Here is a 23822-nt window from a genome sequence, read left to right on the forward strand (position 1 = left end):
CATGGCCATAGTTATGGGGGCCCTGCTGAGGTGTGAGAGACCTGGTGCAGAAATTTTTCAAAAGGATAGACCTGCCCCAAAACAAATTTGGTGCTTTTGTGGATCAACCATCTACATCCACACAACTGGAGTTGGAAATGTGAGTTGAAGGAGGGATCTAGAGAAAGCCCCCAGCTCAGGGTGGAAAAGGGTCTGGGAGGGGGAAGATCTGGCTTTCCTGCAGTGTTTAATTTCTTTCTCCAGGAGGAGAGTGGAGCCCCAGAATGATTATGTAATTAAAAAGCCACCAAACATGTAAAAAGAAAGGCGGGGGCGGACATGCGAGGTGACATGAGCTGCTTAACTTACTCTCAGGCTTAACTTGCCCATAGTTCAGGCACTTTCTGAGGAGAAATAGAAAAGTCTGTAGGCTGCGCCCCCCCTTCTCCGTCTGCTCTTTATGTTTGCAAAATGTGCTTTCTGTTGAGACAGCCTGGGACAGGCTTGTAATCCTTTTCTCCTTAATGGAGTGGAAACGTGGTCCAGAGAGGGGAAGTGATTTGCCTGTGGACACACAGCAGCAAGGCAGAGAGTCCCTGTGAAGGCTCCACTCCGGGTCCAGCCTGCTGCTCCTGGCCCGGGTGGCTCTGTAATGCACATATGACTTCCTCTGGGGTGTCCCACCTCCTTCTGACCTCCCAACTGTTCTAGAAGCTGCTTCAGCGGCTGCTCTGGGTCAGATGGTGCCCCTTCCCCCGTGGCAGTATCTCAGGATAAAAATAGACCATCCTGTTCTCTTTTCCTGCTGTGCCAACTGAGGGGGAGCCTAGCCAGGAGGAGCAGCAGATGGAATGGGAGCAGAGGGGAAAGGAGTGGGCAGGGAGACCGCAGGACCAGGAGAGGACCCAGACATAAGAAACGGCTTCACATGGACCCACCCCAGGGTGGCTGACCCGAGGTATCTCCAGCATCATCTTTGTCCCCTTAAGAAACTGCTTTGATTTTCCTCAGTGTGTCCCAGGGAGTGTGGGCATGGAGAGGGTTTGCCCCTGACGAGGGCAGCTGGGAGCTGAGAGGGGCACCTGGCCTGGCAGCCTTCCCAGAGGAGCTCAAGAAGCATTTGGATGCACCAGGTGGAGACATTTGCTTTAGAAAGTAGAGCAAAGTGGTGGTTTGGGGGCGAGTGGAGGTGCTTAGCTACCTAGAGTCAGCACGCTCCTTTTGTTGCTTTATATGTGGTACCACAGTGGGCAGACAAGGCCCACTCTGCCCCTTAGATTCTTCGGTTCACTTTTGCTTTTTAGTTCTTTCCTGTAGCAAATGCAGAGGATACTTCTGGTGTATAGAGCAGGTGGGAGGTGACTAATTCCACGTTGGAGATGCTTCATCTGGAATGAGGGTCAGAGCCTCTCAGAAAAGGTATTGGGAGCCTTGTGGCTAGAGGCTGCTGCCAGTGGTTCTATTGGTCTGGAGAAGTAAGTCTAGGAGGGAGTTTAAAAATTTGCCCCCTTGGGACCAGAGTAATAGCACAGTAAATAGGATTCTTGCTTCGCATGCAGATTCAATCCTTGGCATCCCTTATAGGCCACTGAGTACCGCCAGGAGTGATCCCTGAGTGCAGACTAGGAGTAAGCCCTGAGCAATTCGAGGAGTGGCCTAAAAACAAAACAAAACAATAAAATAAAAAGTTTGCTCCTTTAGGGCCAGAGAGTTAGCACAAGAGTTAACAAGCTTGCCTTTTATGTGACTGACCTGAATTCAATCCCTGGCACCCTGGAGGGTCCTCAGAGCTCCTCTGGATATATAATCTTTGTGCACAGAGCCAAAGAAGCAAGCCGTGAGCACTTCCAGCTGTGACGCCCCCCCAATAAAAAATAGTAACCAATGAAGAGTTTCCATTACTAACAAATTGTGGAATGGGGTGGGGGAGGGTGGGAGATCGAGGCTGTGGGTGGGTCAGTTGGAGAAAGGCCACTTGTATTTTCTATTGCTTGCTTGGGGGAGGTACTTGGTTTAGAAGGCAACAGGTAAGACATGTAGGGAGTGTGACGCCTGGAACACTGCGACATACTAGGAGTAAAGCTGGGCTCATAAGGAAGGGGATATGTCCAAGGTATGATTTGCAGCCCAACGTAGCCTGGTTTGACTCTTGTTTGACTATCATTCTGGTCCTTCCTGGGGCCAGTTTCCGAATAAAGCACCTATGGTCCTGACCACAGCCTGCTTGTGGTGGAAATGGCCCATCTGGGGTTAGCGGGATCCCTGCACAAGATGGAGCTCTGTAAATCCTAGTATCCCAAACAGAGTAAGTAATGCATTCTATATGAATCTCAGACAGCAGCTGTCTCCGTGATCTTGGCCAAGTTGCTCTTTGAGTCACTGTCCCCATCTGTGATGAAGGGCTGGGGTTCTATCAGTTCTCAGGTATCCTGTCTGAAAGTAAAGGCTCAGTTCACTAGGTCCTTATTCTAGCTTGTCCGAGGATGGAGGGGATGCATGCATATAGCACATCTCAGCCAGAAGGTGGCGCTGACGTAACATCTGAGAACCTTCATAGAACCTTGGCCCTGTGGGAAGTTGGTTTCTCCCACTCCTGCCACATCCAGCCCTTGCTTGGAAACGGGGCCATTGTTCTCTCGGTCCCACCAGCTGGAGCCCCCTGATGTCACTAACCCTCCACCCCCTGTCTCCTTTGCCCCACTTAGCAACCCCTCCTACACACAATTTCTTAGAACCCCATTTACACTTGGGGCTCTGCGAGGGACTCACTCTGAGGTTTGGGGAGTTGAATTGGGACAAAACCCTCTTGGGTTGATGCCAAACCCTAGGGTGTCTCCCACTTAGCTAGGAGGGAGATAGGTTTGTGTCCCCAGTGCTTCCTCCTGGGTGGAAGAAAAGTCCAGAAGTGGGCCGAGAGCCTCTAGGAAGTTGGGGTGACAGGAACAGTGGCAAAAGGAGGTGCAGCTTCTGTGGGGTACTTCAGTGGTGAAGGACAGTTGCATGTGGCTGGGAATCCAGATATTCATGGAAACCTAGTCAGGTGTAAATGCTCCCAATTCTCCAAATCATTACACATGGTGAGAGTCCAAGCTATCATGTGCCTGAGGGTTGGCGTTTGAAGAAACAAAACCAAAATCCATAAAACAACGGGGAGGGTGTTTGCCTTGCATGTGACTGACCTGGGTTCTATCTCCAGCATCCTCTAGGGATGCGCACTGCTGGGAGTATGATCCCAGAGCTTAGTGCCAAGAGAATCCCCTGAGCACTTTTAGGTGTGGCCAAAAATCCAACCAACCAACCAACCAACCAACCAACCAACCAACCAACCAACCAAAAAACACAAGGAGATGGGACTGTGAGGGACTGGGCTTTTGTTTTTCATATGAGGGAAACTGAGGGCTGGGAGCTGGGCAGGCAATACCCAGCTCCTTCCTTAACCTCCAAGTCAGGTGGTTGGAGGGAGCCCCGCTGGGGGCTGGGGACGTGGGCCACTCCAGGCAGCACCCGAAGCTGCAGCCAAGTCCTGGGAAGCGGAAGTTATTAAAGACTCTGCCCCAGGAGCTGCTCTCTCAGAGTGAGTTTGGCCCAGAAAATCACAAACCTGCCTGCAGGGCTGGGAGATACAGTTTTAATTTGTAAAATAAAAAAGAAAACAAGAAAGGAAGAAAGCCCACGCTAAGGTCCTGCAGTCTGGGGGAGGCAAGCTTAGGGACAGGCAGTGTGGTTTGGGGATCTTGGGGGAGTGGAGGAGCGGAGGTGGGGAAACACTTCCTTCCCTCCTTCCCCCACCCACCTGTTTCTGGGGCTCTCAGCCACCCTCCCTTCCTGACTGGCACATCCTGCTGGGCATTGGAACTAGCTCCTGCTCTGCCGCCTGCCTCTTCCCACCAGGACCTCTCCCCATCTGCAATCTCAGCCCCCTCCCTCCCTGCCACCGCATTTCCCCCCACTCCTGCCACCCCGCCTGCAACCACCTGTTCCCTGCTCCCACCAGCCCATCCTCATCCACGCACCCAGTTCTCAGGGATCAAGGATCATTGTTTTGGCTTCTGAGGAAAGCCCTACCTGCATCTCACCCACATGCCCCAGCCACAAACAGGGACCCCAGACGGGCAGTATGCGCCCACATCTGCCACCCACGTGCTGAAGGCGCCTTGCCGAGCATCATTTTCAAACCTGGGCTATTATTCTAGAAGCTCTTTCGAAAAGCAGCTTCTTGGCTTCGCGGGAGACACTGCGGCCGGCTCCACGCCAATAAATATAGATCCAGAGCCTGCTTTTTAATTGCCGCATAGGGATCCTCCAGCGGCCCAGCAGACAGGTGGGACTCCCTGGGGGCTTGTGGGGGGCTTCTCTCTCTCCTTTCCTCTGAATCTGCCCTTCTCCCCAGCTGCTCCCCTTTCCTCTCCCTTCCTTCCCAGTCCTAACTCAGTTTCTCCCTCCTTCCCAGGCCTCTCCGCCCTCCCTCACACTGGTTCTTAACTCGAGGTTCCCTGTGCAAGGGGTGGGGGTCAGTGGTGATCAACACCAGCTCCCCCGCAACAGACATGTGCTGGCTCATTAGTGTGCCTGTCCCCCCAAGTGAGGCAGGCAGGAGCCACGGCGGCTGCCGTGGCCTAATTGAATGTAACTAATTATTCACTCCCTTAAATGGGCCTGGGAGGGACGGAATTACTCACTGTGAACTGGGGAGACAGGGAGCTGGCCTGCTGGCCTCTCTGCGGAATACTAATCAGGGCAGGGTGGCGGAGGGCAGGAGTGCCTCCTCGCTAGGCCCCTCTCCTGGGGACCCCGGCTGGGGAGGAGAAGAAGCCTGCTGGGGACAGAACCGACTGCTCCAGGGGTCTGAGGATGTGAAGTGCGAACATTTGGCCTAGGAGGACAGGGCTCATGATTGCTGAGCAGGATGGGCCTGGAGGAGGTGCAACTAGACAGCCCACAAGAGGGCCCCCTTGATCCAGAGGGGCAATGGCAAACTGGACAGGCACACTTGGTACAGGGAGGGTGGGTGGGGTAGTTATTCACCCTGTTCAGACAGCAGTTCTGGGGGTCCCTTCTGTCCAGCGACAAAGGTGGGCTTCTTTTTTTTTTATTTATTTTTTGTTTTCGGGTCACACCCAGCAGTGCCCAGGGTTACTCCTGGCTCTACACTCGGAAATTGCTCCTGGCAGGCTCGGGGGACCATATGGGATGCTGGGATTCGAATCATGCAAGGCAAACACTCTACCTTCATGCTATCTCTCTGGCCCCAAAGGTGGGTTTCTAAGCCTGAGACTGGCCAAGGATGCCCCTGGCATTAATGGAGAGTCTGAGGGTGGGATGAGGGAGATTGCAGGCAGCTGGATTTAAGTCTCCTTTTACATAGAGGCCATACTTCGTATTGCTGGGGATTGAACTCAGGGCCTGGTGTGTACGATCATTTGAACTCTCTCGTACCCTTCCACCATTTCTCAGAGTGCTTCAAAAACCTACCTCAGCTCAAATTTCTGCTCTGAATCTGCATCATTTGGCATTTGGGATACACTTTCTGCCACTGTTTATGTGTTCGTATGTCTGTGTATAAGCATGTATTTATGTATATTTGTATCAAGTGCATATCTATATCTATGAATAAGTGTGTTTGCATACATATGTTTGTTTGTATGTATACCTTTGTGTGATTATATACGGTTGTGTGTATGTGTGCACACGTATGTTTGTGTACATGTATGGCTATGTATGTGTGTCTGTATGTCTCTGTGTGCCCATGTATATATGTGAGTATTTTCACCTCTTCTGGATGGCACTGGCATGTAGGATCTCATGGCCCTGGTCCTCTTCTTTCTTTTTTCTAGGGGGTTGGCACAGGGAAAAGTGCCAATCATTGTATCCAAAGACTCAAGCTTATTTATTTATTTACTTATTTATTTATTTATTTTGGTTTTTGGGCCACACCCAGTGATGCTCAGGGGTTACTCCTGGCTATGTACTCAGAAATAGCTCCTGGCTTGGGGGACCATATGAGACACCGGGGGATCAAACCGTGGTCCGTCCTAGGCTAGAGGCAGATACCTTACTGCTCGTGCCACCGCTCTGGCCCCTCAAGCTTATTATTATTTTCTTTTTTTTGGTTTTTGGGCCACACCCGTTTGACGCTCAGGTGTTACACCTGGCTAAACGCTGAGAAATTGCCCCTGGCTTGGGGGACCATATGGGACTCCGGGGGATTGAACCTGGTTCTGTCCTACGCTAGCGCTTGCAAGACAGACACCTTACCTCTAGTGCCACCTTCCCGGCCCCTCAAGCTTATTTTTTGGGGTGGCTTTTCTTTAGGTTCTATGCTAAAAGAATCAGCCATTTTTGGTGGCCTTGGGGACCACATTGGAAGTTGGGGATCAAACCTGAGTTGATCAAACCATGCAAGACAAGTGTCCTGCCAACTGTACTACCTCTCTGGCCCCTCAAGCATTTTTGAGGGGGTGAGGTGGGATATACCAACTATATTTAGGCCCTACTCCTGGCTTCTATTAAGTATTTTTGTTGCAAACTTTGGGTTTTGAGGCTCCTGGGGCTCACTGGGCCATACTTTGCTTGAGGTGCCCTCCCTACTGGCTCAAGAAGCTCATCCCTTTCCACAGCTGAATCCAAACCAAGCTGACCCACACAACTGATAAACACCCCCAAGGGAGCATGAATGGAGCAGAGAGGAAAGGACTGGACTCTGAAGGAGACAAGACACAAGTCACATCTAGAATGCTGGGGAGGCCGGCAGGACACAGCAGAGCTGTCTGGTCCCCAGGCGGGGACACCTCAACTCTGAAGGACAATGGTGAGAGTGATTGTGGCCACCCCAACTTCCTGCACTGGAGCTGTGTGAGATGGGAAAAGCCAGAGGAATCTGCAAGCTATAGTCAGTAACCCAAGTAGAAGCTGGGCACTGCTGTCCAGGCCATCTACCTGTAGCCAGGGGATCGTGGAACTGGGGGTAGTGGTGCTGGGTTGCTGTGGAGGACCAAGGATCTCAATTCAATGAGGTGCAAATGACACAGGGGGCAGCCTGAGGGGTTCTGCCAGTCAGGGCACAGGCCCCATGCTAAGGGGCCAGCAATAATTCTAGGTCCATGTGCCAGAGCTCTTCTGCCCACTGCTGCCATGTCAGACAGCTGCCAGGGGCAAACACCCACTCTCACCCCATCACCAAGCAGGAAGTGGAGGCAGCCAGCAGCTGGGATGAGATCATTTGGCCCACAGGACTCAGGAGCCTGCAGGCAGCAGCTCAGGGTGTCTGCTGCCCTGGCTCTGCTTGGGGAGCCCTCCACCTTGGGGAGAGGAGGGCTGAGCCGCCAGACCAGCAGTGCCTCTAGATGGTGCAGGCTGGATGGATCAGAACTGCCGCCCTGGGCCACACACAGCGGGTATGCAGGGAGCCAGACCCACACTGGCTCTGGAAATGAGATTTGCTGTGTTATCTGTGCTTGCTCAGGCCCAGGGCCTGGGGCATTAAGCAGTTCTAGGAGTTAAAAGGCAGGGAGGGGGCTGTGAGCAGAGGGGAGGGGGAACTGGACTGGATAGAGTGCTGGCTGAATTGTGTGTGTGTGTGTGTGTGTGTGTGTGTGTGTGAGTGCATGTGTGTGCTTGTGTCTGTATATGTGCATATATGTGTCAGACTCACTTGGATTTATGTGGTATTAACCTCGGAAGCCAGTGTTATATTTTCTGTCTGAGTATGGCTGTCCTTCAAAAGAATATATTTGCTTTCTGCTCACAGATCTTGTGTGTGTGTGCACACTTACACACATTCTGTTTGTGTGTGTGTGTACATGCTCCATCAAGGTAAGGTGGGCTGGGGCGTTCTGGGCCCTCATGGGGCAGATCTGGGCATCTTCCAGAGACCCCAACCTGGCAGGGAACAAGGCAATCAGCTGAGAGGCCAGGAGAATTGGGGCTGATTGAGGAAGAGCGATTAGAGAGGAGCCCCTGGGGGCACTGCGGGGGGATAAAGGGGGGCATACTGATTGGGAGCAGGTGCAGCTGGGCTTACCTGAGTGGCAGGAGGGCAGGCAGGGAGGGCAGAAGGGGGCAGCCTGCACTCAGGACTGAAACAGTGAGGAGTATGATGGGGAGGGAAGGAGCAGGTCCTGGGGACACTGGTCCAGGGCTTGAGGTGGGCATCTTATCTGTACCACAGGGCCTTACCTGCCCCAGGTCTCACCTTCACAAGGACTCACCCCCCTGAGGGGCCTCGCCTGCCCCAAGTGTCATCCCAGAGGCTGGCCTTAACCTCAGCCAGGCTAAGCGATGAGGAAACGAGGGGGCTTGCTAAGGTACTGCGACACATATTAGGAAGGCTGAGGTCTCCTTCTATCACCAGGCTACAAAGCTGTGCTCAGTATCTGAGGCCTCCCTGGGGCAGCAAGAGAAGTTAAAGGAAGTCCCACTGTGGGGACCAGAAGCTTCTAAATTTATTTGACCCCACTCCCCTTTTCCAATACAAACCATTTAGTATGTCTCTGAAATTCTACTTCCTTTCAGCCCCCAAAGAGAGAGCACCCAATATCCTAACATTGGGGAGGGGCAGGGAAAGGAAGGGGCTGAACAAGGAGCAGGTGATGAAATGCCTTCACTGGGGAGTTCAAGGGCCAGCTTGGGGAGAAGGGCTCCGTGTCCTCCTTCTTGGAATGGCTCCCGTAGGCTCCCAGCTCCACTCTTCACATCTTGAAGGACCTTGGACAGCACCTGCACCCCTTGTGCTTTCTCTCCTGTACGATGCTGAAGAGATGTGTGAGGGGGGAGAGACAGAACCAACACAGAACTGTATCCACTCAATTCTGGCATCATGTGTTGGGGACAGAGCTGAGATGAGAGGCTGGAGGGTCCGCCTGAAGGGGGCACTGGGAGGAGCCGGGTGGAAGGTCCGGCTTGGTTCTGGGGCAGTTTGGGGCAACCTCTGCTTCTATCCCCACCAGAGGATGTTGCAGCTGTCACATCTTGTCCCTTCTGGGCTGTTTGTCCCTCCTCCAGCCCATTTGATAGGCCATGTCACCTCTCTTGCATAGCCTCGGTGACTCCCCTTTGTCTAAGAAAGTGGTCTTCAATTTATCAGGTGAAGGAGGATGATCTCTTGTCCCCTGGGCAATGCTGTTTTTCTCTTTTGAGTCCTGATTGGGAGCTGGTTTGCCCTGCACATGTTCCTGGTAAGGGAGCCCAGTGTAGATGAGAGCCATGAGTGAAGTTCCATGCCCAGCATTGATGGTGCATTGTCTCCCAAGACCCACTCAGTGATTCTTGAGCAGAAAACCAGGAGTAAATCCTGAGCACTACCAGAGCCTCCAAACAGCAATAATAACAATAACTGCAGCAATGGTTGGAACTCAGCCATGCTGCCTTTGAGCCTGCTTTTCCAATCATGATTTTTCCTGCAAGCCCCTTCTCCGATCCTCTCAACTTCACTCTTTCTTCTTCTCCCACTTCCTTGACCATCGCTTTATCAGGCCCAGTCCCTTGTTTTGTATTTCCTCTAGGGCTGGCCTCTTCAACAATGGCCTGCCCTGACTGAGTTTTGCCTGTGCCCCAGGCCCATTCCTGGAGTTCTACCAGGCAGCCGTGAATGATTCCCAAATATGTGTCTCCAGGATTGGGGACCTTTCCAGCTGTTTGTGACCTCTCCACTGGGCTGTCTCCCCTGAGTCCACCACAAAGTCTTGGGGCAGCCAGCCTCTACCTCCCCTCTTGCCTGCCCTTCTCAGTAGATGGTTCCCATCTAGGACTTGTCCTTGATTCTGCTCTGCCCTGCCTGCCCCATCTGATCCATCATCTGCGCCTGTCAGCTTTGCTTGCAAGCGTGTCTGAAATCACCAATTCTCTTTATGCTTCCTACCCTGGCCCCAGCTCTTGCCCGCCCCCAACTTGTCACCTGCATGTGTCAGCGACCTCTGTATTGGTGTCCCTGGTCCCCCCACATCCCTACAGAGTTAGAAGGACCTTTATAAACATTAATCAGATTATGTCATTCTACTCCTTAAGCTTCTCAAAGGCCATTCCCTGGTGATTACACTAAATCTAAGCCCTTGCTCTGGTTTTTGTGGCTCCATGTGACATGGATCTTTCTGTTTTGTTTTGGGGCCCCATTTGACAGTGCTCAGTGGCTACTCCTGGAGCTTTGCTCAGGGGCTATCCCTGGCAGTGTCCAGGGGATTATGTGGTACTGGGGACCAAATCTAAGTCTTCTGATTTATACTCAGACTTTTGAGCCCTTTCATTAATTTTGTTCTGATTTGTTTCTCAGCTTCAGCTCCTGTGACTGTCTTCTGGTCTGTTCTCTGTCTCTCTGAGCCCAGTTTAACCTTCTTTTCTGTCTCCAACTCACTCTCCCTTGCTCTTTGTGGTATTGGCACCTTTTCTTCTGTGGGGTGCTCAGCAGCCTCTTCATATTCTTGGGGGAGTGTGACAAGACAGTTTTATAGGCTTCATTTGCTCACTTGTTGATTTCCCTGTCTAGTTAGTTACAAACCAGATATTTGAGTTAGTAGCAAGTTTTGTAGGGATGTACCTGTCTAGTCCTGCCTGTATCGCTTGTGATAAGAATCATGCATGGGTCTTTGAGGAGGATTGTCAAACATTTGCTTGATTGAGTTAATGCTTTGTACTTTTTTTGGTATTTATTTTTCATAAGTATTTCTGGCTTCTGACAGGTGTCACTGCTTTTTTCCATTTTCAGATAATGACAAGGTTTACTTCTAGGAATAAAGGAAAATAAAAAAATACAACCTTGATATGACTTCTATCCAGAATATGTAAAGAACTCGTGTGTGTGTGTGTGTGTGTGTGTGTGTGTGTGTGTGTGTGCGTTGTTTATGATTAAATTCAGGATCTCATACAGGCAAAAAAAGTGTTTTAGTGCTTAACTACACCCCCGGCCTTAGATTGTATCAAGAACTCTTACAATCCAGGGGGAGGGCGTTTGCCTTGAATGTGGCTGACTCAGGTTTGATCCCTGGCATCCTATATGGTCCCTTGAGCCAGTAAGGAATAATTTCTGAGTACAGAGCCAGAAGTAACCCCTGAGCACCACTGGGCATGGCCCAAAGATAAAAACAAAAAAGAACTCCTAGAACCCAGTGATAATGTCAAATACCACAACTGAAAACTGGAATATATAGCCACTGACCAATAGCACCTACCTTTCGAGTGTAAAGCCATAAGTTTAGTCTTTGGTGCTGACCACATGTAAAGAGCACATTCCAGTGGACTTTCCATGCTGTGTGATGTGATGTGAAGTATGTGATCTTGGGCACACTACAGTAGGCTTGTGTGAGCCCCATAACTATTGTTGGGCTCTGCAAGCAACCAAGATATGTGAGCCTCAGCACAGTGTGTGGTCCCTCTCTAAGCATCACAGTACATCACAGTAAGGGGTCTCACCAGAATGTTCAAGAGCACTCCAACTATAGTGAATCCCCTAGCAAGCATGGTGGCTAAGCACGGCAACCTGATAAGTAAACTCCAAATATACTACAAATAAATGTGTGTGACCACAGGCCATTACAACAATAGTAAAAAGTGATTGGAAGGTGTGGGATTAATTTGATCCCATTCCACTCAGTATACATCTTGTGAGTCATTGCTTGGAAACATTTTTGAATGTAGTACCTTGGATTGGTGTTTAGACCATCTAGTCCCACCTCTGGGTGTGGTCTGTTCCTTCCCAATAAATACTTAGGGTTGCAGGAAAACAGTCTCGAATTTCTGGACTTCCCACTGAGCTTCCTGTTTCTTTCTTTCTTTCTTTCTTTCTTTCTTTCTTTCTTTCTTTCTTTCTTTCTTTCTTTCTTTCTTTCTTTCTTTCTTTCTTCCTTCCTTCCTTCCTTCCTTCCTTCCTTCCTTCCTTCCTTCCTTCCTTCCTTCCTTCCTTCCTTCCTTCCTTCCTTCCTTCCTTCCTTCCTTCCTTCCTTCCTTCCTTTCTTTCTTTCTTTCTTTCTTTCCTTTTTTTTTTAGCTTCCTGTTTCTTAAGAGCTGAAGGCTAAGAGTTGGAATTCCTGATGCGTGGCACCACATATAGTCTCTTAAGCACAGCAGGGTGGGGGGAGGACTACCATATAGATGTAATTCCTGAATGCAGAGCCAGGAGTAAATCCTGGGCATAGCTAAGTATGGTTCCAAAACAAACAAAAGAAAAAAAGGGGTGGGGAGGGGGGAGAAAAAAGACAAGAAGAAAAATGAGCTCAGGATTTGAAGAGATGGGTCTTAAAGACCTTCAAATAGTCCAGAAACACACAAAACAGTGTTGAACATTATTAGACATTAGGGAAACTCAAATCAAAATCAGTACAAAAGACTATTTAAAATCCATTAAAATTTAGCCACTAGGATAGTTAGGAGAAAATGAAAAAGATAGTAACCATTGTTGACCAGGATATGGAGAAATTGGAATGTTCAGCCATTGCTGATTGAGGTGGGAGGGGATCAGAATAACCAATTTTGGAAAGAATCTAGAAGGTCCTTAAAAATGTTTATCATTGGGGCTGGAGAGATAGTATAGCAGGTAGGGCACTTGTCCTTCACTTGATCAACTGGGTTTAATCCCTGGTACACCAAACGCCCCCCTGAATTCTGCCAGGAGTAATCCCCTAGTGCAGAGCTAGGAGTGAGACCAGAATATCATCAACTATGGTTTTCCAAACCTCCTACTAAAGTTTATCATCACCAGACATAGCCAAGCCAAACAATTCCACTCCTTCGTATGGGCCCAAGAAAAGAGAAAACATGTCCATGAAGTTCGACTGCTGCATTTATAAAAGCCAATAAATGGAAACGAAAATGTCCATCAGCTGAGGAGTGAATAAGCTGGTCTTTCTGTCATGGATGATCTCTTAGCAACAAAGAAGAAGGAAGCATTACTGCAAGTTAAACTGCAGTTGAATCTTGAAATCAATTTGCTAAATTAGTCATGAGCTGGGGATACAGTACAGAAATTAAGTACAGAAGTTACTGGTCTTACATGTACTAACCCCAGTTTGATCCCTAGGATCACATATAGTTCCTCAAATAGGGCCATGGGACACTCCTGAGCTTTACCAGATGTGGACCAACCACTAAGGAGTAGCATTACCTGGGGGAAAAAAAGGAAAATTTTAAATACAGAGGTATTTACAATAGATCTTATTTTACATCAAGTATCCCAAATAACAAATATAGAAACAAATAGATGAGTGATTGCTAGATTTGAAGGAGGGAAAACAGGAAATGGCTAATAATGGATGCAGGATTTTTTTTTCCCTGGATGATGGAAATGTTCAGAAATTAGAAACTGAGAATGCTTGCACAACAATGTGAATAGGCTTAAAAAACAACACAGACATGTAAAATTTAATTTATTCATTTAAGATTTTGGGGCCAAAGTTGACAGTACTCCACCTGAGTTGGCCACATGCAAGGCAAATGCCTTAACCCCCCATACTATCTCTTCTGCCCCTGAAATGTACATTTGTTGTTATAATTTAATATTATTGGGCCACATCTGGTGGTGCTCAGGGCTTACTACTCAGGGATCGATCACTTCTGGCTGGGCTTGGGGGGGACCATATGGGTTATGGGGGATTAATCAGCCATATGCAAGACAAACACCTTTTCCATTGTACACTCTTCACTCCTCTTTCTCCATTCTTTTCCTGGTGTAAGAAGGCCGAGTCAAAGCCGGTAGGGTAAGAGGCAATGAGACCAATGTCACACCCTGTGCCTGATGGTTCTGTGTCAAATGGGTCTGGAACCATGGCTGCAGAAACTCAGATAAGGAATGAACGTGGCCAAGAGGGATGATCTGGCTGAAGGCCTTCGGATAGAACATGGAATTAGCAGTGTGACTAGAGGGCCCTGGATGACTGATCAATGGGAGCAGTGATCCTAAAAAGAAAGTTGAATGGTGGGGCCAGGCCAGGACTGGAGTGTTAAGAGTCCACAACACACACACACACACACACACACACACACACACACACACACACACACACACACACACACACACACACACTTACTTTACTATGGATGGGACTGCTTACGCCTTGTCCCCAGCAACTAGAACAGAGCTTGGCTCCTGGAGCTGCTCAGTAAATGCTTATCGAATGCAGGTTTTTATATGTCTGTCTCCTTTGCTTAACCAGAGTTAGTTAAAGTCAGGGAAGGGGTGAATTCATCATTGTGTCCTCAGGGCCGAGCACAGAGTTTGGCATACACAAGCTGCTCGGATATATTTTAAGAATCAGTGAATGAATAAATGAAAGCTTCCCTTACCGGGCTACACATTTCTGAAGCAGGGATTGAGTGAGGGCCCCCACAGCCCAGCACATTGCCTGGATGAAAGCAGACAGAATGTCAAGGTTTGTTGGACAAATGTCTCCTCTGGTTGGGGCGCTGCCCTCCTCTGGAGGAGGCTAAAACCATAATTTCTTCTGTGATCCTGGCTCCGGGTAGGCAGGCAATGGGTCTCAGATTCTGAACTTGACAGCCAACAGAATTCACTGGGATTGCTCTGGAGAACAGGGACATCAGGCAAAATTCAGCAGGGTCAGAGACCCCGTCCTTTCCATTAGTCCCACCCTACTTTGGAGACTGGCAGGCAGATCCTCCAATGAGGTGTGGGCACAGCTGGGGGGTGGTAGGATGGGACAGATGGTGGGAGACAAGGAAACCCCCATGTTCTCCTCCATCTGTTATGTTTAATTGACTTCCTGCAGAAATAAAAAGAAAAACAGTTGCAAGGATGCAATTGCTAGTTAAAAGGCCCTCTGATTAGATAGACAAATATTTACCCATTATGCCTGACCCTGTCCCTCTTATGTCTGCAAACTCCCCCATCACCATGACACCCAGCTGGTGGCTCTTCCACCAATTGCTGTCGTGAAGCTCAGATCCTCCACAGGCAGAAAAGGGAAGGAGAGAAACGAAGACAAATAGTCATTCACCTGAGTATTGTAGGATTAGGCTCAGCTCTGGCCCTCTGCAAGGCAGAGGAGAATTGGCGTGGTTGGTGGTTCAGGATGTGTGTGGCTCAGTCCACGCAAGTGAACTAGGATGGTTTTAGAGATGAACATAACTTGGTTTCTGAGCTGAGAGCTCTAGAAAAATAGATCTGTGATGAGCAAACAGTTATTTGGAAACATTTATCGGGCACTCAGTGTTTGCCCAGCACTGTGCTAAGTGCTGGAGGAGGAAGACATGAGTCACAGACATTTCTACGCTCCAATTGCCACTGAAAGATGGATGTGTGTGCCTTCTAGCTTCTCTTCCTTGCCTCGGTTCCAAGTCTTCTTGAGCAGAACCTTACCTGGAGGGAAGAGCAGTTCCTTTGAGCTCACTCTGGCTGCATTCCTCCAGGTCCTGGCTGTGTGACCTCCAGCCTGTTCCCTCACCTCTCTGCATCCCAGCTTTCCTTCTGTGAATCTGAGCAAGTCAGGCTTCTCAGTGGTATGATAATGGAATGAGTTCATGCGAGGCACTCAGGTCTGGGAGGAGAGCTTGTTTTTATGTTCTCTGGGTAGATACTGAGGTGTGGAATGGCTGGCTCTGAGGAAAACTATATTTTCAACTTTGTTTTATTTTCTTCTTTTTTTTTTTTTTTAGAGGGGGAGCACACTTGACTATGCTCAAGTGTGGCTCTGCATTCAGTGATTACTCCTAGCAGGCTTGGAGGACCATATAGGATGCCTAGTATTGAGCCCAGTTTGGCCTCACCTGCTGTCCTATTGCTCCAGTCCCTATTTTCAATTTTTGGAGAAACGTCTGTACTATTTTCCATCAAGTCTGAGCCAGTTTATATTCCCATCAGTGGTGTATGAAGGAGTCGAATGAATTTTAGCAAGGATTGCCCTTATTTTATTTTTCTTTTACTTGATCAAAACTTTGCTGAAAACCTAAGCTTCCCACTCCCTGGGGCCCTGGCAATTAGGTCTTAGGTTTGGGGACTCAGGACCTCCTGTGGGTCACATCGGGTTGGGATGAAAGGTGACAAAGGTGCCAAGGCCTCACTGAGGCATGTTGGGGTCTGACTTTCACCTAATTTCATCGCAGCTTGGGTGAGAGTTTCATGCACAGCCAGGGCTGAAGCTAAGGCTCTAACAGGCATGTGTGTGCTCTGAATCAAATAACCTATAAGACCCACGTATACAACGAGTTTGGGTTTTTTTTTTTGTTTTGTTTTGTTTTGGTTTTGGTTTTTGGGTCACACCCGGCAGTGCTCAGGGATTACTCCTGGCTCTATGCTCAGAAATCGCTCCTGGCAGGCTTGGGGAACCATAGGGGATGCTGGGATTCCAACCACCGACCTTCTGCATGTAAGGCAAACGCACTACCTCCATGCTATCTCTCTGGCCCCGAGTTTGGTTTTTTTGGTGCATCAAATCAAATGTAGTCTCCAGTCGCCTTCTGCCTGCTGGAGGGGGTGGTGCTTCAGCTCAGTCCACAAGTCCTGGCTGAGCTGAAGAGGTAGGCAGCTGAACTGAACTGGATGCCACAGAACTATTAAGCCACAATATTCTGTGCTTTGTATGAGACAGACAGCAGTGATGAGGATATCTGCAAACTCAGTGATGATGACAATGTCTGTGCTGATACCCTCACATCAGATACAGCTGAAGCTCTGAACATACAGATGATGATGGTGATGATGATGATGATGATGATGATGATGATGAATCCAGTTTTTTTTGGGAGGGGGGGGTCACATCAGGCAGTGCTCAGGGATTACTCCTGGCTCCATGCTCAGAAGTTGCTCCTGGCAGGCACGGGGAACCAAATGAGACGTCGGGATTCGAACCAATGACCTTCTGCATGAAAGGCAAATGCCTTACCTCCATGCTATCTCTCCGGCCCGAATAATCCAGTTTTGAAGGATTTTAACCTTTGTGATTTAGCTTGATTACCTGTTAAGCTATGGTTTTCTGCACTTTAAGTTTTAAAGCTATTGTTGCTAGTTTACAGTTTTTCTTTAGCAATGAATATTGAAAAACATTTAACCTACTGATTCCTCAATTATTGTAATTGTTTTGGTATATATTTTTATTTATTTATTTTTGTTTTTTTTTTTGGGTCACATCCAGTGGCGCTCAGATGTTACTCCTAGCTCTGCACTCAAAAATTGCTCCTGGCAGGCTCAGGGAACCATATGGGATGCCAGGTTTGAACTGCCGGCCCATCCTGGGCTGGCTGTGTGCAAGGCAAATGCCCTACCACTGTGCTATCTGTCCGGCCCTATATTTTTACTTTTGAAATTTACCAGTGGCTGCTGCATTTTCTGACTTGGCTTATACTCGAGTCACTAAGTCTTCCCAGTCTTTAGGGTAAAATTAGGGTGGTAGGCTTATACTTGGGTCAGTTTATACTCGAGTATATGTGGTATGTTCAGGAATGCTGCTGTCTTAAGAGAGGCTGGCTCTGGAGTGAAGGCAGGTGACCACCCTCTTTGAGGACAAGTTCCTCAGCTCAGCTGGATAGACCTAAGGAAGCCTGAGAGCTAAGCTTCTAGCAAAGAGATGGCCCAGTGAAGTGCTGAAAGGCAGAATCATGGACTAGTGTGGAGACTATGGTCCTGGCCAGGGTGGGGGTGCTTGAGAAAGTCTGTCTCAGGAAGGTGACCCCGGCCCAGATCTCTGTCTCAGTCTCGTCCTCTGTAAGAAGGAAAGAAAAGGGCTTTCTCCCACCCAACTTACTCTTCAAACTCCTGGCTTCTTTTTGTTGTTTTGTTTGTTTTCAGACTATCCCTGAGGATGCTGAGAGCTTATTCCTGGCTTTGCACTCAGGAGTCACTCCTGATGCATGTTCAGGTAATCAAATGGGATGCTGGGGATTGAACCCTGGTCAGCTGCAGGCAAGGCAAGTGCCCTACCCACTATATGTACTGTTCCATGCTGTATCTCATTTAAATCTATGTGCAGGGCCTGAGGAGGGGGTCCAGGGGCACCCCTGGATCCCTTGCACCACCCATGTACCTAGATGCTCTAGTGCCACCACAAAGCATGCACTGCCCATGATGCCCGGTTTCTGCAGCAGCAACTGGGAAAGGAAGAGGTGTGAGGAATCTCACAATCATACAGAAGGCCCAGAATATGGCTGTCAGGCTCCTTTTGCAGATGAGGAAACTGAGGGTTTTGGGAGTAATGTGAACCCTGAGTGAAGTCTGAGTGAAGGTGGCAGAGCTGGCTCCCAAACCCCAGCCTGGCCTGATGGGTACAGAAATCCAGGCTGCGCCAGCCCTCCTCCCATCTCGCCAGGCCCTTAACCTGGTCCTCCAGAAAGACCCCAGCCCGGGGCACATTGTGCTAAGTTTTCCCTGTTCCCCTTCTGGGCTCATACCATGAAAGCCCCATGCAGGCTCTCCTCCTCTAGAGGGATATATATTATCTAAATTTGATAAGACAACTTAATTTCACTCCGTGTCTGTTACCGGCGATAAAACCAGGAGACTTTTATGACCCAGCGTCCTCGGCAAGATTGTCAGGAACTTATTATACAAGGTCTAACTGGATTTCTCTCTGCAGATGGCTGGGAGCCATGGGCTGGAACGTAATTCGGCAACACATTTGGGGGAATAAATGCAAAATGCTTGTCCCAGAGACTCAGATAAGGCAGCAGCAGACCGCTGGCACCCAGAGTAGCTGGATCCCCATTCCCAGTTGGATCTGCCTCTCCTGGCCCTGAAAGGCGGTTGGGGAGGATTTACCTTGTGTGGGAAGGGAGAGATGAAGGGGTCTTCCTCTCCCTCATCCCTTGATCCTCTTTGCTCCTGAAAGGAATGTGGAGGCAGCTGCATCAGTGATTCAGGCCAGTGGGAGGGGTGGAACGTAATCCAACAACACATTTGGGGGAATATATGCAAAATGCTTGTTCCAGAGTCTCAGATAAAGCAGCAGCAATGGTGAATGAGCAATGGTGGCCAAGTATCGAGGCTTGTGTGTACTGAAAGTGGAAGTGGGGTCAAGGATAGCAAAGCATGGGAGTGCTGGAGGAGTCTTTGTTTGCCCAGGAATCCAACCAGATCGATATTAAAAAAAAAAAGTTGGGTTGGAGCAATAGTACAATGGATAGGCCATGCAAGCAGTCAACCTAGGTTTGATTATGGGTATGGTACTCCATATGGTCCCCTGAACTTCGCCAGGAGTAACTCCTGAGTGTAGAGCCAGGAGTAAACCCTGAGTATCCCAAGGTATGACCTCAAAACCAAACCAAACCAAACCAAATCAAATCAAAACAAAACAACAAAAAGGAATTTTATGAGGAATCATTCCTAGTGGATTTTTTGTTTTTTTTGTTTTTTGGGTCACACCCGGCTGTGCTCAGGGATTACTTCTGGTTCTATGCTCAGAAATCGCCCCTTGCTGGCAGGGGACCATATGGGATGCCGGGATTTGAACCACCGTCCTTCTGCATGCAAGGCAAACACCTTATTTCCATGCTATCTCTCTGGCCCCCCAATGGATATTTCACCTGCTGAGGGGTCATAGGGCTTGGACCTCAGTTCTCAGTTCCAGTCCCTCATTGTTGGGGCCATTGAAGTTATACCTGATGGAGCTGGGGACCATGTGATAATGGAGCTTAAACTCAGGGTCCCTAACGAGCTGGAATATGCTGTAGCCTTTTTTTTTTTGTTTGTTTTTTGGGCCACACCCGGTAACGCTCAGGGGTTACTCCTGGCTATGCGCTCAGAAGTTGCTCCTGGCTTGGGGGACCATATGGGACACCGGGGGATCGAACCGCGGTCCGTCCAAGGCTAGCGCTGGCAAGGCAGGCACCTTACCTTTAGCGCCACCGCCCGGCCCCTGCTGTAGCCTTTTAATCCTATTCCTGACCTGTCTAGCTATACTGACGCTCCTAGCTATACTCAGGGGGATCTAGGGCCACTCCCACCAATATTTTCCCAACCTGGTTGGCTGGTTTAATGCATGGGTCACATGTGGCAGTGTTGACGTATGTATGGGACCATGTGGTAGTGAGCCCACAGCCTGGCTTTCCCCCAACTTTCTTCCGGTGTGGTATGGGTTACTCTGTGGGCTCCCCAGCTCCTCAATTCTCAAGTGAGGTGCTCATAGTCATGTGGCCCTGAGTCATAGGTTCAAAGACATTTTGAGGTTTTTAAGATTCACTGTAAATGTGTCTCATATTTGGAGTTTGCCTTAAATTCTAATAGAGCCCAGGGGCCAGAGCGATAGCACAGTGGTAGGGTGTTTGCCTTGCACATGTCTGACCCAGGACAAACCTGGGTTTGATCCCCAGCATCCCATAAGTTCTCCCAAGTCAGGAGTGATTTCTGAGCACAGAGCCAGGATAACCCCCGAGTGTCACCTGGTGTGGCCCAAAAACAAACAACATCAAAAAAAATCTAATAGAGCCCAGTTTAGATGCATAGGAAGACTTGGGGTTCAGCTCAGTCTTTTCCCCCCTGGGCCACACCTGCAGGGCTCAGGGGCCCAGGTGGTTCTATTTGCAGAGGCGGCTCTGGGTGCCGTGCTCGGCCCATACTAGTGTAAGGATGTGAATCAAGCTTGTGTCTTATCTGTAGGTGAGGTGAGCACCTTCACCTTTGTATGCTCTCTCCAAGTCCCTCAGCTTGGATTTGATAACATCAATTGCAGCTTGGGAAACTGCCAATTTTTTGCTTCCCCAACATAATCAGCTCCAATTTCAAACTGTAGGCCAGACACCCCAAAACTAGCCTGCACACATATTGAGACATTTCCTCAAACTAGGCTCCCATTCATAGCTAGGTCTCTTGTTACAGTCTGAATTCATCCACCCTAAAACCAGATATTTCTTCCTTTAAATCTTGGAAGTCAGAGAAGGGGAGAAGGCACCCTCACTGAGAAGGACCCGAGAAGCCTCCCTCCTTTAGGACCAGCAAGACTGGGGCTCCCAGGGAGCTCTGCTATCAGGTTTTTCATTTGTTTGGAGGCCATACCTGGAAGTGCTCAGGGTTACTCCTGGTTCTGCATTCAGGAATTACTCATGGCAATTATTGATGGGGTTCTGGGGATCAAACTCAGGTTGGTCACATGCAAGGCATGCAAGGTGTATTATCTCTCTGACCCCATCTCTCTCCATCCTCTTCTTGCAGGTAGGGCATGTCTCTGCACCATCTTTCCCTCTTGTTGGAAGGAGGAAGGTGATAGTTAGAAAGCCAGTTTGCATACCAGGGTCTGTGCTGCTATGGTCTCAAATACTCCCCATGACTCCATTCTGTGGATGAACAGAGGTGGGTACAGAGAGGTTGAGCCATGTGTCTGAGGGCACATAGCTCAGGAAGGGAGACCCTGGTCTCGTCTAGGATTCTGCCCCAGTGTATGTGAGTGTGTGTGTGTGTGTGTGTGTGTGTGTGTGTGTGTGTGTGTGTGTGTGCAGACTTTGAAGTCTGGGCAGCATTGCTGTCTCTGTATTTCAGCTTGGATCGTTCCCACTCTGGCGGAAGGAATGATTCCAGCAGACAGGACGGTTGCAGAGGGCTGGGAGTGGAGAGGCAAGATCAAGGGCACTGCATAGAAGGGCTGGTCAGAGGGGTAGAGCTGGCTTTCGCTGGAAGACAGTGATGAATGGGCTGGACCCAGATCTGGGGTGCTGAAGGGCAAATGGAGATCCAGTTTGAGGGGTGTGTGTGTGAGGGAGAGAGAGAGGTGATGAGTGAGAGGGATAGAGGGTTAAGAAGAGAGGAAAAGAGAAAAAGAAAGATAGGAAGGGAAATAGAGAGGGGAAATAGAGAGAGGGAGAAGAAGAGAGAGGAAACAGGGAGAGAGAGGGAGAGAGGTTAAGAGGGAGAGGGGGGATAGAGAAAAAGAAAAATGAGAGAGGGAAAGAGAAGGAAAGAGAGAGAGAAAGAGAAAGGGAGAGAGAGAAAGAAAGAAAGATCTCTGACCCCTTGGAGAAGCTGGCAAGGTGGAGGTCTGTCTGGACAAAAGACAGAAAGTTTGTGTATCCTCTGGAATCCCAAAGACCCCAGCAGGCCCTATAGAATGCTTCCTTTTTCCCCCTAGAGCAGAGGTGAATTCTAGACCACAGGCTGCAGCTGAACACTAGCTTGACTGCAGGGAAAGAGGCTGAAATTAGAACAGGAAGATTTCCCAGCTGTGAGGCCTTGGGCAAAGCTCTTCTGTCTCTGAGCGGCCAGCCCAGGCGCCCAGGTGCAGAGATGCCGACCTGGGACTCGAACTGACTGGGTGCAGTGAGGGCTCCTGGGAAAAGCTTCTGCCCACAGAAAGGGTCTGGCTGGCTTGTAAGTGTCAAGGGGGCTCCTGAATTGCCTACTGGGGTTAGAGCTAGAAGGCAAAGCCCCAGGCTGAGTGGAATTTTATTTTATTTTTTAAACAGAAACAAGTAATATAATCCTCAAAGGATTTTCCCTCTTGGCTCTTAAAAAAAAACTAATATCTTCATTTCCATCCCCCCTTTTAAGCTAATTTGTGGAAAATTAAAACAGGGAGCTCACAGAGGCTGGCATTTTAATTGGATCTTGTCTGGCGGCCTCTCTAGGATCCCTGATTAGCTTCTCCATCAACTCCTTCGTGCTCTGTTTAGCCAGGTACTGCCCTGGGCAGACTTGGCATGGCCAGAGCTTCCGGGGGCCCCAGGGAGATTCCCACACGTGGGAGGCATACCCCAGCAGCCCTGGGGACTGGGGTGGGAGTGACGGCAGGCCCTACTTTCTGCTCTGCCCCCTGGGGGTGATTCGTGCAGAATAGCTGGGGGCCTGCTGTGCCAAGGCTTCATCTGGGAATGGGATGTTCCTTCTTGTTCCATCTCCTGGAGACACACAGCCCATCAATACAGAGTTTCCTTCCTCGTCTCACCTCCAAGATCTGGGGACTTGCTTTCTGCTTTCACAGGGTAGGAAGAAGGGTTCCCCCTGGCTGCCTCTGTGGTTATGCACTCCTGGGAAGAATTGCCTTCTATTTCGATCTGGTCTCCATATAAGTGGACCCAGACCTGTTCTGTCATCCTAACAATGAGGTACTCAGGACCTGCCTGTCCCTAGGATAGACAGCCTACAGCAACCCAGGTCCCCTTTGTGACCACCCATTTCATGAACGGAGAAACTGAAGCTCAGAGGGTTAAGTAGCTTGCCACACAGCCGGCAGAATTAGAATTCAGGGGGATAGAACCCTGGGGTGTCGCCACCCAACTTCCTTTTGCAGTTTGATGTACAAATGTGCTTCTCCTGGGCCTGGAGCTCAGACTACAGCGGTCTAGCAGAACTGCCCAGGGAGGTGGGCAAAACATGGGACAGGTGAGAGGTGCCCACCAGATCCCCAAGGGCCTCATTTGCCCCCAGTCCCTGGGCCCTGCTCCAGGCTGGGTGGTGGGGGGCTCTCTCCTCCTCCCTGCAGGGGGCCTGCAATCAGCACTAATCAGCCTGGGCTAATTACTGAGCCCAAGGGGAGGGAAGCAACTTGCTAGAAGGGTTCCAGCCTGCTGGCTCAGTGGGACGCTGGCACTGAGTCTTCCTTTTGGGGTCCGGCAGCTCTGATTGCTGAGATGTGGGTGAAGGCAGTGAGTCTTTAACTCTATGCACAAAGGGAAGCTCCCCACCCCAACCTGCAGCAGACAGAGGTGGGATGGAGGTTCTAGAGGAGGAGGCTCAGTCCAGCTGCTGGCTTTTGAGCCCTGTCCCACCCTGACAGTTGGGTCATGCAGACATCCTGGACCCCTTTCATTCTCCCCATCCCTTGGACAGGAGAAGGTTGCAGGAGTGACACATATTCATTTAAAGGGGTTGAAACCAGGATTTATTGCTGGCATCAGGCGTGTGTGCCACCTGCAGCCCCTGTGGTCAGGCTTTGGCTTGCTCAGTTGCATTTAATCTTCAGAGCACTTGGTGGCGAGGGAAGCTTTAT

Source organism: Suncus etruscus, chromosome 9 (genome assembly GCF_024139225.1).
Source record: "Suncus etruscus isolate mSunEtr1 chromosome 9, mSunEtr1.pri.cur, whole genome shotgun sequence".
Classification (NCBI taxonomy): Eukaryota; Metazoa; Chordata; class Mammalia; order Eulipotyphla; family Soricidae; genus Suncus; species Suncus etruscus.